This window comes from Xenopus tropicalis, chromosome 3 (genome assembly GCF_000004195.4).
Source record: "Xenopus tropicalis strain Nigerian chromosome 3, UCB_Xtro_10.0, whole genome shotgun sequence".
NCBI classification, from domain to species: Eukaryota; Metazoa; Chordata; class Amphibia; order Anura; family Pipidae; genus Xenopus; species Xenopus tropicalis.
The window spans coordinates 55,606,850-55,620,032 of record NC_030679.2 but is presented as its reverse complement, the minus strand read 5'-3'; the positions used below and the strand labels follow the sequence as shown (position 1 = coordinate 55,620,032).

Here is a 13,183-nt window from a genome sequence, read left to right as displayed (position 1 = left end):
GTTTATGAAGCACACACACACACAACTTTTAATGTGAAGACACACAGAGCTACTAGTAGCAGCTACTTGTCTGGGCTATAGAAATAAACAATGCTGATCATTTACTGATAATTGTCTCTATGGGGCACATTTATCAAAGTACGAAAAATTTGTACATGGAAGTATGAAATTATCGTGGTAACGTCCGATAATACAAAGTTTTCGTATCCAACGATCTTAAACAGAGGGAAAAACTTTCTGACTTTGATCCTTCTGTGCATGATTTTGGAAGCCTCCCATAGGACTCAGTTGAACTCTGCAGCTCCAACCTGGCCCAAGGAAAGTCACAATACTAAAGCATGAATCAATCCGAAACTTTCGTACTCAGCGCGACTAATACAATTTTGTCGCTCAAATTGTTGGGCGTTTTGTTCAAAAGTACGAAGTCACGCAAATGTACGAAAAACATTTGCAAAAAGTTGTAAACTTTTTTTTTGTATTCGGACCTATGTGTGTTTTAGCAGAGGCAATTCTTAGCATTGTCTGTGGCAGGGAATTTCTGGTGTTTAGTAGCCATGACGAGCAGCTGCTACTTACAAGTGCAAGGCAATAAATCCACCAAATAATGGCAAAGACACCATTCTTCTGCCACAGAACAAAACAGTAGAGACTTAACTATATCAGAGGTTTATAAACATATGACAACAAAACAATAAGAAACCCATACAGTATTGATTGCCAGATATGCTATGCCAGAGCCTATTCCTAGGTAAAAAAATAGTCAGTAGGTCTTCATCTGACCAGGGACCAGAAAGTAGTGATGAGCAATCTTTATCGCCAGGCGTGCCTGGATTTACAGCGAAATTCTGCATTTCACCATCTGCAATTTTTTTTGGCCAAAAGGCCACAAAATTTTGGCATGGAAAAATTTGCAATCGCGTCAAAAAAAGTCCCGGTCGCATCAAAAAAGTTACGGTCCTGGCAAAAAAAGTTGTGTGCGCCACTTCCACCAACTAGGGTGTGCATTTAGGTCCAGTGCCTAGGGTGGCACTGAACCTAAATACAGCCTTATCTGTGGTATCATCAGGGTCTACACTGAATTCACACACAGTTAATAGAGCTTCTTCTTTTTTCAAAACAAAAACAGATTTTTTTATATTTAATTTTGAAATTTCAAAAGGGGCTAGCCATATTCTTCATTTCCCAGGTGCCCACAGCCATGTGATCTGTACTTCAGTAACACTTTACTGCTGAGCTGCAAATTCGATATCACCCCCTCCCTTTCCCCCCCAGCAGCCGATCAGCAAAACAATGGGAGGGAAGCAAGATAGCAGCTCCCTGTAGATATCAGAATAGCACTCAATAGAAGGAAATCCAAGTCCGGCTTGGGACTCCTCTAGTTACATGGGAGTAGGAGAAACAATAGGTTACCTGAAAGCAGTTCTAATGTGTAGCACTGGCTCCTTCTGAAAGCTCAGACTCAGGCACAATGCACTGAGATGGCGCATACACACCAATATTACAACTAAAAAAATATATTTGTTGGTTCAAGAACACAATTTTATGTGAATTATTTGCTATGTTAACAGTGTAATTTGGAAATACAAAGTACATCATAAAAGCAAACAGTATCCCTTTTACAGAAATTTGAATATCTTGGGCACCGGTGGTTCTGTGTTTATTTGCTAGAACTTCCTACAGACTACCATAATTAGTAACAGTCAGTGAGTAGTACTCACTTGCCAGAGTCTAGGCCCCAGAGTACAAGACTTTTAGTGTGGTGTTCCTCAACATGTGTAGAAGGGCACCAAGCCTTCTGCTTTTCTCGTTCTCGTTGGAGCCTCTAGCTAAATGCTGGAAATAAAAATCTGCCCCTGCCCCCTCCCAACTCTGAACAGATGCACTGCTAAGTAAAGGCGAGTTAAATCTTTACCATCCTACACTAATTACATGCCATATATGGGGCCACAAAATATTCAAAATTGCTTGCAATTGATTTGAACATTAGTTGCCAGAATCGTGCTTGTACCTATACTCATGACAGGTGGTTGTCTGTTGCCTGAAACGTGGGTGCACCCGTGATTCCAGAGAACTGAAGTTAAAATCAATGGGAAGCAATTTGAGTATTTTCTTGCCTGTTCAGGGAGCTATTAATCACCGAGGCAACAAAATGCCCAGAACGTCTACATGTGACATTGCCCTAAAATCCCAAGAGGAGATGAATACAAAATGCAGGCTAAATGTAAGAATTTAAATTTCCTGCCTGTGTTTTTGCCCAACAGATGTGCTTATGTAAATACAGATTTCTATAATGCAAATTTGGATCCATTTCCTGCTCAGTGTTATTTTCTGAGGTGTGTTTATTTTGCATATGTATATAAAACAAGCCTGGGCAGGATTTACAAAGCACAATACTAAAGGGGCATTTTGCCAGATATATCTGAAAATAGGCATAGCTAATATTAAAAGCACAACTGCTTCATTTCTGTGATTATATTTATAAACTTTGCACACAAAATCAACTTTATGCCTTTGGATCCTTATATTAACTGCACTGCCAATCCGCTGTATGAACAGAAAGCAGGTTTACATAACGTATCATTCATGGCTAATCCAGTTTAGTTTTCTCTTAAATTTAATGATTATTAAACAAACCTCAGATTTTTGCAAGAGACAAGTATGTTTAACTGGCATTGTCGGATGCACCAATTATACACGTATAGTACATGTATGGGATCTGTTATCCAGAGATCCACTATGCAGAAAGTCCAAATCACAGGAAGGCCATATCCCTTAGGGTCTGATATACTAAGACACGAATTCGAATCCGAATTGGAAAAATTCCGATTGGAAAACGAACATTTTGCGACTTTTTCGTATTTTTTGCGATTTTTTCGGCGTCTTTATGACTTTTCGGAAATTATCGCGACTTTTTCGTTACCAATACGATTTGCGCGAAAAACGCGACTTTTTCGTAGCCATTCCGAAAGTTGCGCAAAATCTGCCGATTTTTTTGTAGCGTTAAAACTTGCGCGAAAAGTCACGCCTTTTTCGTAGCGTTAAAACTTAAAAGGCGCCACGCTTCGCACAAGTTTTAACTCTACGAAAAAATCGCGACTTTTCGCGCAAGTTTTAACGCTACGAAAAAATCGAAATTTTGCGAAACTTTCAGAATGGCTACGAAAAACTCGCGTTTTTTCGCGCAAATCGTATTGGTAGCGAAAAAGTCGCGATAATTTTCGAAAAAATCGCAAAATACCAATCATTACGAAAAAAATGCAATTGGACGCATTCGGCCCGTTCGTGGCTTAGTAAATGTGCCCCTTAGACTATCTTTTAATCAAATAATGTAATTTTTTAAAAGCTATTTCCATTTTTCTGTAATAATATAACAGTACCTTTTACCTGGTCCCAACTAAAATAAGATAATCTAAGGATAATTTAATCCTTATTGAATGCAGAACAATGTTATTGGGTTTGATTAATGTTTAAATTATTTTTTGTAGAGTTATAGTTAGAGTTAAGGACCCCTTATCTGGAAAACCGGAGCATTTATCATAATAATTTAAGAAAATGTTTATTGTGGTAATTGTTGTTTATTGTCCAAATACCAATAGCTTTTAATAATAGCTGCTTGCCTCTCCTATATCTTCATGTGTAAGCTGGTCTATTTCTGAGACTAAAGCTGACTGTCAACTTTTCTGCCAATGTATAGGCCATCCCTGACAGATATCTATTGAGCAGATTTAAAAATTCCATTAAGCATGGGCCACATAGGTACGTAGATGCTGTCCTCTCCTGACAGGCCTGCACAGGCCTCCGTTGTGATCTGATCTTTGGCACAGGGGCCAAACTATTGGATCAGCCAAATTTGCCCACCACCTAGGTGACCAAATCAGGCAAAGATCCACTGGCAACATCGCTGAATTTCCATATCTTTATGCTTATGGCCAGCTTCACTTTGCAGAGATATAAAAATGGAATTCACGTAAACTCTTGAACCTCTGTAGCCTTAATGTCCTGTTATGAAAGACAAAAAAAATCTCAGCTATAAAAGTGAATGAACTGCTTATTTGTGGAAGAAAGGAAGGAGATTAAATCATTTTATTACACATCCCCTGGAAGTTGGTGACATATGGATGTTAGGCAAGGGTACATCAGATTAGGGCCATAACAGTCACCCAAATTAGCATAATCTAACAAACTAACTAATTAGTAATTAGTTCTGCTTGAAATCTAACTGCATACTGCACAACAGTAGAAAAACATTCCATTAATTGCCATATAGCAGTGGGGAACCCTACCCTCTGGATACCATCACTGATGTAGGAGTAAATGGTTTCAAGAGCAAAGCATTGCAGTTTTGCCAACATAATAAAACAGGTAAAAAGGGGAAGGAAGTAGAAATCCTGGTACCTTCCACCCAGTAGCCTGTAGATGAAAAATTAGTACAGGTATCGGACCCCTTATCCGGAAACCCATTATCCAGAAAGCTCCAAATTACGGAAAGCCTGTCTCCCATAGACTCCATTATAATCAAATAATTAGGATTTTTAAAATTGATTTCCTTTTTCTCTGTAATAATAAAACTGTACCTTGTATTTGATCCCAACTAAGATATAATTACTCCTTATTGGATGCAAAACAATCCTATTGGATTTAATTAATGTTTTATTGATTTTTTAGTAGACTTAAGGTATGAAGATCCAAATTACGGAAAAACCCCTTATCCGGAATACCCTTGGTCCCGAGCATTCTGGATAACGGGTCCTATACCTGTATATGAAAAAAGTGAACATTTATTTAGTAAAGCTCAACATGACACATTGTCTACACACCACACAGAGCTTCAGGTTTGTGTGTAACACTATCCCTTCCTTAGTGTGCCAGCTTGATCAGTTCTGACAACAAGTATCTCGTATGCACAGTGCAATGTATAGTTGTCATAGAGCTCAGAGTTTCCTCACTGGCAAATATCTTGAAGGAAAACCATTGAAAACATCTTGTGTCACCTCTCAGTACGGCAGATGGAAATTGTGGGTTTCGGTGGTTAAAGGCAATAGCTTATGTGGCCCCTGCCTCTGTATGCCAGAGCTTGTGTTAATTGGTCAACTTGTGTTTAACACGCACGTCCTTACTATTTCCCATTAGCTATTAGCCATGTATACTCAGGAAGTGAGAGGTGCGGCCGAAACCCCCAGCTGCTGATTAGCAAGCAATGTCATTTAGTTTTAGATCTCGTTATCTCTACTGATACTTCATTAAATATGAAAGTATTGCAAAATATTATATATATATATATATATATATATATATTTGTGTGCACTGATAGATTCAGGGATCAGCGGCTTTTTTGCTATATACATCAGGGGAGAAAATGGTTTGTATGGCATTAGCCTTTCTTTCTGTAATAACCCATGTTCTTCACCCATACATTAATCCTCTCCATAGTGGAATTATTCCAGTTAACCCTATTTTAAGCAATGTTGTTTAAGCCTTGGGGAAAACCTGTTCAAAGCACACAAAACAGACATGGACAAAGGCTTTATTCTCAGTACTGCCATTAGCAGGACATTGCGAAACTCACACTGATGTTTGGCCTCAAGAGAGAATTCTGTGCTGCTTATTTTCCCACACTGCTATTTCCTGCTTGTTTTTCCATCTAAGGATTTCAAATGCACCTATTCATAGTACCCTGATGCCAGACCTACCAAAGCCACAGATTAAAGAGGGAAACGAAATATGCAGCTGAACTTTAAACTCAGTGTGGAATGATTTGCATTTTTCTTATTAAGCTTCTCAATTTCATCTTCTCACAACAAGTAGCGACTTAAGCCATAGCAGCCGAAAAAATAACATCAGGTAGGTATTCTCTATATTAAAAAGACATGAAAGAATTTATTTCAAATATATACATTTGCCTGTTTTTTTATTGTTTATGTTCGCTTAATCCAGCTTTATGCTGGCCATACATGGGCTGATAAAATGTTACTGTTACTGTGTTGGCACTCCCTGAACTAGTTAGCTACTTACTGGCCTCTATAAGGGGCCCCTTCTGATGGTCTGTCCCAGACCACATTGGCCAGATATCCAACAGACAGGTTTTAAAAATCCCATCAGACAAGGAACGCAGTGGAGAATTGATGCAGTTTCTCCTGATGGGTCTTCCTAGACCCGTTAGGATCCAGTTGCTCAGTGAAGTACACATGCCGGGTGTGGCTAATAAGTCATGTAGTTATCAGACTGGGCCAAATTCTAGACATCTCAAAACTTGGCAGATTAGATTATTATTAAAAAGAAAAAAATTGTAAGAGCATTAAGCGGCACAGGAGGGCACCTCTCTTGAACCGAGCATGACATAATACAGGCAGCACTCAATTTAAACACAGTCCGCAGGTCATGTCAAAGAAGTTGTGATCATGTCAACTGTGATCATGCAAACTTTTCTCTTTTTCGGTGAAGTAAAATGGGACAGATTCACTCATCACTATTTAGCAGTATATGTTACACCCTGCTGCCAAGTTTTGCAGCAAGTATCCAGCAGTGTAGTGGGCAAATAGTATTTTCTATATAGAAAACCCCCTAAAGCTGTCAACCAAGTTATGGGACCTCAGGTGCCTATAAAGAAAATATATGCTTATCTAGATTTTTGTTACAGAATAAAATAAACATTAACATCCATCTGGATTGTAACACAATAAATTGTTGTACATAAATAGTGTTGCAAGGTTATACTGAGATATATCCTGGTTCCGACCTTGGTATTTTTTAAACTCTGGTAACTATTAACAGACGTGTTAAATGTTAGAGCTAGGCATAATAAAAACGGTATTTGTTTCACTTAATCAGACTTTATTCTTGATGTACATTTTGGTACAAACTTGTTGTTAGCAGGTCATTTTTGTGTGAACTGGTGAGAGAGAAAATCCATTGATTTGGGCAGCGTAAAGAAAATGGATGCAAACCACCCTATTTATTGTTCCTTGCCCAATATGCAGCATTGCCTGTTTACATTAGTGCTACATACAGTGTGGGCTGTAAGTGGGCAGGATGTGGGAGTCCCCTGGAACCAAGGACTATGCTCACTGTCCATGGCAACTGTCAGTACAGGGATCCACTTTGCACCCTAAACCAGATTTCTAATCCAAAGCAAGGTGCAGAACTTTTACTGACCAGTTCTGCCCAGCATTTAGTGGGCTGGTAGCTTAATATTATAGTGTGTATGCCAACATCACAATCATCATTGGTTGCTAAGGGTAACATCACTGGTGATGTTGGCTTGCACACTATAATAAATATGCCCTGGGCCAGTATATAATGAAAATAATCATGCGTTGTGTTGCTAGTGGGGCTATAGGGGAAAGCACCCAAATCTACCACTACAAACCCCCAATCACTTGGGAAAGGTATGACAGCGCTATTACTGGCAATTATCAGCCTAAAATGGTCTAATAAACATTTTTGGCTGAAAAACGCAGTGTAATTCTTTTTACCATGAAAGTGAAGTGGAAGCGACAGTGACCTTGGTTCTGTTGGTAAAGAATGCTCCTGTATGTCAATAGCCTATAATGTTTTTACATAAGGATCATTTACAAAAGGTTATGTGCAAGTGTGAGCACTGAGGCCCACAAAATGCCAGGCCTTAGATTGCCATACATCAAGGGGCTGATTTATCAAAATGTGAGTTTAGAGCTTAATAGATTACCCACATTTAATTCATTCCTATTGGATTTTTAGAAGTGTATTTATCAGTGGGTTTATCTTAGAACTTACCATTTGATAAATATGCTTTTAAAAATCCTATTGGAATGAAAAAAAACTTTGGTGAGTTTTTATGGAAACAGTAACACCAAAAAATGCAACACAATTTGCTGAAGTCGCAGAAGTTTCCTCTCAAGGCAACTTTGACAAATCACGCCACCGCGTATGCCATCCCACCAGCGATTTACATTCTAGCCCTTATGCTTGTTGCTAGTCCTTGTGTTCTACACTATAGGGCTCATTTACAACTGCCAAAGCCACACCTTGAACTTCCACATTGTTGGGCCTGATACCACTGCATCTATCTTACCCACTGTTCCAAACTGTGCACAATTGTGTGGAAATAATGCAATCTGAACACCAAATATTTTTAGCGTAACTGCGTCAGAAGTTTTACTTTTTACACTGCACTTGTGCAAGTAAATGAGCCCTTATGTGCCTTCCACTCATTGTTGCAAGGTGCAGAGCACAACATTTAGCTGATACAAGCAAGCCTAGTACTGAACAACTCTCTTTTACCTCTTGTCTTTTGTCCCAGCAGCCTCTCCTTTTTGAGTAAATGATTCACAACTATGCGGTTTGCATGAAGCATGCAGTTGGACATCCATGGGCCACCCATTTGTACACCTCCTACATGATTGTGCCTGCCTCCAGCTTTTTGTGCTGCATACCCGAGGCAGGTAGAGTTGAGTCTTGAAGTGGTAGTCGCAGCAGTTGCAGCTTCAGACGGAAAATACATGCCACTTTGTCTTTGTATTTTGCACTTTACAATTTAACTGGTAAATAAATCCTATAGTTTCCAGTGTACAGAACATAATAAGCATTAACAAAGATAAATTAGGCAAAATGTATGCAAAGCAAAATATTATATAGTAATGCTTAATTAGCCAGGCCACTATGGATCAATTCAGAAATATGGTTTTTTTGGCATCTTATACATGCATCAGTCAAAAGAGGACATTAACAAACATAGAAAAACATACCATACAATGGACTCCTTTCAGTGAGAAATGAGGTGAACCGTTAGTCTGACCTCTAGCCAGCTGTATTTTGCTGAATTTGACATAAATACTCATTATATGTTTTCAGGGATTCGAAGCTATATAATATCTTTCCAAAATGAATACCTTCTTTGTGCTTACATATATAGAGAACATTTGGCATAGAGTAAGTGACAACTTCATAAATTCTTAAAAAAAACAAAGGCAAACATTTAGTTTTTAAAATATTTTAGAAAACTTTTAGTTACAGGGTTTAAAGATATTCTTTTTGCCTTGGATTTAGTCTTGATGTTGTTTCTTCTTTGTCAGTTCTTACCGGGTCTAGTTTGTGTAATAACAAACAAAATGCCGCTTTTGCCTTTTTGGGAGGGGCCAGTGATGTGACAGAGCGGGTCAATGAAATAAAGGGATGGGACAATAATGAAAAGAGACGGATCATGAGTCAGATTCTGAACAATCAGGACAGAGAAGGTAAGTTTAAACAGGAATTGGAATGGAATCATGGGATGAACTACTGGGTGTTATAAATTTATCAGCAAGAACACTGGTTAAATGGGCCTGGCTGCTAATGATACATTAACAATTTTCAAATTTCTGTCTTAAAAAATCTTGCTAAATATAAAAACACAGGTAGTTACAATTAGAGACATATCAGATACATCTTATGATAAATACTTAATATACTTATAAATATAAATACTTAATACTTAAATATATTTGTTTTTCTTTACTGTTGATTTACTCATTATACTTATGTTTTCCATTCTCTTAGCTCATTAAATAATATACAACATCATTTATCTGACATAATGTCTATGTCTTCCCTACAGAGGCCGATTGACTGGCTGCAGAAGACCAGCATCCATGGGAGACAAGCAGTCTCAAAGGAGGTGGCTGTTCGAATGAGAGGTTTGTGTCTATGAGTAGAGTGATTAACTGGATAATGTTTCAATTAATTTTCCACACTATTCATAGGAGTCTATGGTGCCTTTGAAAGACCTCAAATATGCCAGCAAAAGCTGTGTTTTTTTAACAACAATGCAGCATTTTCCCCTCATTATTCCAATTCCAAGGGAGTGATGCATCTTGCAGACCATGCACTCAAATAAGCATGGCTGTGTGCAGAGTGCATTTTGTTACAAATTGTATGAAATTGCACTAAATATTTTCTGGATGAAGTCTGGATAGCGTCACTGATGGTACTTGCCATCAAAATTTCATCTATGCACAAATCTTGAGGTGCCCTGTGGCAGGATGCTATGGGAGCCCTGGAGCTACCACAACCTTCAACATTTTGTTGCTGGATTCAGTCAGTGCTGCTGCCTAACTTTTCTTGTCTTAAATCAGTTTTGTTGAGCTTCCCATATTAGCTTTGCTATAATGCAAAGAAGTAAATATATTTAAGTATTTGTTATTAACCCATCTAGAATATCTTGTATTTACCCTCAAGGGGGGCTTATTTATTATTGCACAAGCAATCAGTTATAGAAAGTGTGAGTGACTTTCTCAACATACTTGTGTATTCTATAATCAATATGATTTGAAATAAACTATATGAAAAGCCAGCAAGCCCTGCATTTTTTTGGAATCTGTGTAGCAGCAAGCTGAAGTAACTGATTATAGAAAACGTGAGTAAGTTCAGGAACCCTTGCACTAAGTGTGCTGGGAATTCCATCCACAATATTCAGCAGTACTCTGCCATTTAAACAGCTGTTTATGTTTAAGTTGCTCTTCCTCAAAGTATGGTCTTGTTTGGTAATGCTGGGCCAAATCAAAAGAAAAGAAGAGAAGAGGAAAGGAAAATAGAAGGAAGAAAAGAAAAACACAACTAAAAAACTCAGCTAAAGTGGAAATAAACGTTACATATTTTAAATATATTGCTCTGGATTCAATTCAGTGAAAAAAAACTTTCTCATGGTTTTAAACGTGAAAACTTATAGATGAGATTCAGTTTGAGGAGAAGAAACCTTAATAGAGTTTTCATGTGATAAACCATGAGATAAGGTTTTCAGAATTAAATTGCATCTCAAATTGATTTCCATCCATCAGTTTTCATGTTAAAAAACGTTTTAATCACTGCATTGAATCTGGGCCATTATATCATAAGGACATGTTATGTCATAAGGTTCTCTCTGTTACGGTATAGACTTCAGTGTATACCTTGTCTCTTTTCTACACATTCATTTATTTGTTATGCCAGACTGAACATTTGCCTTCTATTTAATTCTAAACAGAAGTCCTTTCTCCTGAAATTGAGGACTTGAGCGGTGCCTTTTTATTATATCAGAATCTCGAATAAAATGTTCTCTAAATGTATTACTGGTATGGGACCTGTTATTCAGAATGCTCGGGACCTGGGGTTTTCCGGATAAGGGGTCTTTCCGTAATTTCCTACATTAAGTCTGCTAAAAAAAATATTTAAACAGTAATTAACCCAATCCTATTTTGGCTCCAATAAGGATTAATTATATCTTTGCTGGGATCAAGTACAAGGCACTGCTTTATTACTACAGAGAAAAAGGAAACCATTTTTAAAAATGTGGAATATTTGATTAATGGAGTCTATGGGAGATTGCTTTCCCGTAATTCGGAACTTTCTGGATAATGGGTTTCTGGATAAGGGGTCCAATACCTGTACTTTAAATATGGCAAAATTAGTTAGCGCAGTACTAGTAATTTGACAGTATTTCAACTTCTTGTATAACTGTATATTTTTGTAATGATCTACAAACCAAATTAATATTAAGTTGATTTTATTTTGTTTGGGTAGGGCAGTAAATGTAATTCAGTGTCTGTTCATGCTGTTCATTATCTGGTAATGTCTTCCTGTACATGTGGTATGATGGACTTGTACACTCTTGAATTATATTAATTACTTCTGGCTTCAGGATGGGCACTCTAAGTAGAGGAACTTCCTGGAGGGTTGTAGAAGCTTTGCAAACAAAAGCAGTACCCTGGAAATGGCAAGCAAGACAAGATACGAGCTGCAATACAAAGGACAAGAGCCATCCTTTTAAAACTTAAAGAGATACTTACACCAGAAATTAACCATTTTTTACATCTATTATAACATTGTCCTTGCATGCTGTTCATAGTTTTGCCTTAAAAGTATTTGCCTGATGCTTTTACATTACCTGTCTGATGCACTGTGTTTCTCTGTGAGGGGGGCTGCCATTTTTGTGCAGGAATAGTCTGTTAGCATTAGAAGCTGTCAGGTTTAGAAAATTTAAGTACCAATTACTTACAAAAGCAGCCCTATCAGTGAAAAATGATCAACATGACCTACAGGTAACTTTTAATGTACATTTATATTTTGAAGAGTAGTTTTTTTGTGTCAGTATCACTTTAAAAAAAAAAAAATGTTAATCAGCACTCGAATCAGCTTGCATTTTTTATGTGTTTGACCTGCAAGATCTAGAGAACAACAGTTGAAATCAGTCACATTATGGCTACCTATTTGACAAAGAAAATATATCTAGGATTTCTGAAATCAGTACATATATTAGTAGGCTACACCCTCGCAGTGCCATGACCAGACATCAAGGCCTCCATTATACATTTCCCCTATTTGTGTCTGTAAGTTACCCTCCCATCTAGATTGTAAGCTCTACGGGGCAGGGACCTCCATCCTCTTGTGTCTTTGACTCTTAGCTTATTGCAACTGTACCTTGTATACATTTGTATATATTGTTATACATTGTATATATCTATTATTATTTTAATAACCCCTTGTCTGTATTAATCTATTCTACTGTACAGCGCTGCGTACATAAGTAGCGCTTTATAAATAAAGATATACATGCATACATACATTGTATAAAAATTGTATAAAAGGGAAATTCTGCTGGAAAATTATAGGTTTGTATAGGCTTTCTTATTGTGTAAAATGAGGTTATTTTCATATCTATAAGATGCTCAGTTGAAAAGTGTCAAAGCTCAAGCAAGCAGTCTTCCTTCAACTTCAACTCCCCTTATAATTTGGCCATTAGAAACGCTGGTTTCCATGGATTCCACTAATAGTATTTAAATTTAACCTGGCAGAGCAATCAGTTTGCCAGTGAATGAAATATTCAGCTGAATTGCCACTGTTGTCTGTCCTATTTTCATCTAATTTTTCCAATAACTAATTTTTGCTTGCAATAACTCAACATGAGTTTGTTTTAAACAGATTCTCACTTGCATATTTTAGCTTAACACATTGATGGTAATTAATGACTAAACATCTTTTCAGATGTCATACATAAAAAAGGTGGGCCCCTTAAGCAGGCTGGAGTCTATAAATACCAAAGGAGGACTACATTTGGCCATTGAGACTCCCATTGCCCTGATTTAACTATATCAGTGAAAGAAAAGCAATCCTAGGTATAAAGAACAACTCACATAAATGTCTCTGGTAGAGAAATATATATTAATTCCAATATATTATCAATATCAATGACCTT

At 37.4% G+C, this 13,183-nt stretch overlaps 1 long non-coding RNA gene across 1 annotated transcript; it reads left to right on the top strand.

The window, feature by feature from the left end:
• The first annotated feature begins 5,602 nt into the window (after nucleotides 1-5,602).
• LOC116409733 lies at nucleotides 5,603-12,022 on the top strand. Its single transcript, XR_004221972.1, has 3 exons — nucleotides 5,603-5,841; nucleotides 9,572-9,650; nucleotides 11,630-12,022. It is a non-coding gene; the product is annotated as an uncharacterized LOC116409733 (long non-coding RNA).
• The last annotated feature ends 1,161 nt before the right edge of the window (nucleotides 12,023-13,183 follow it).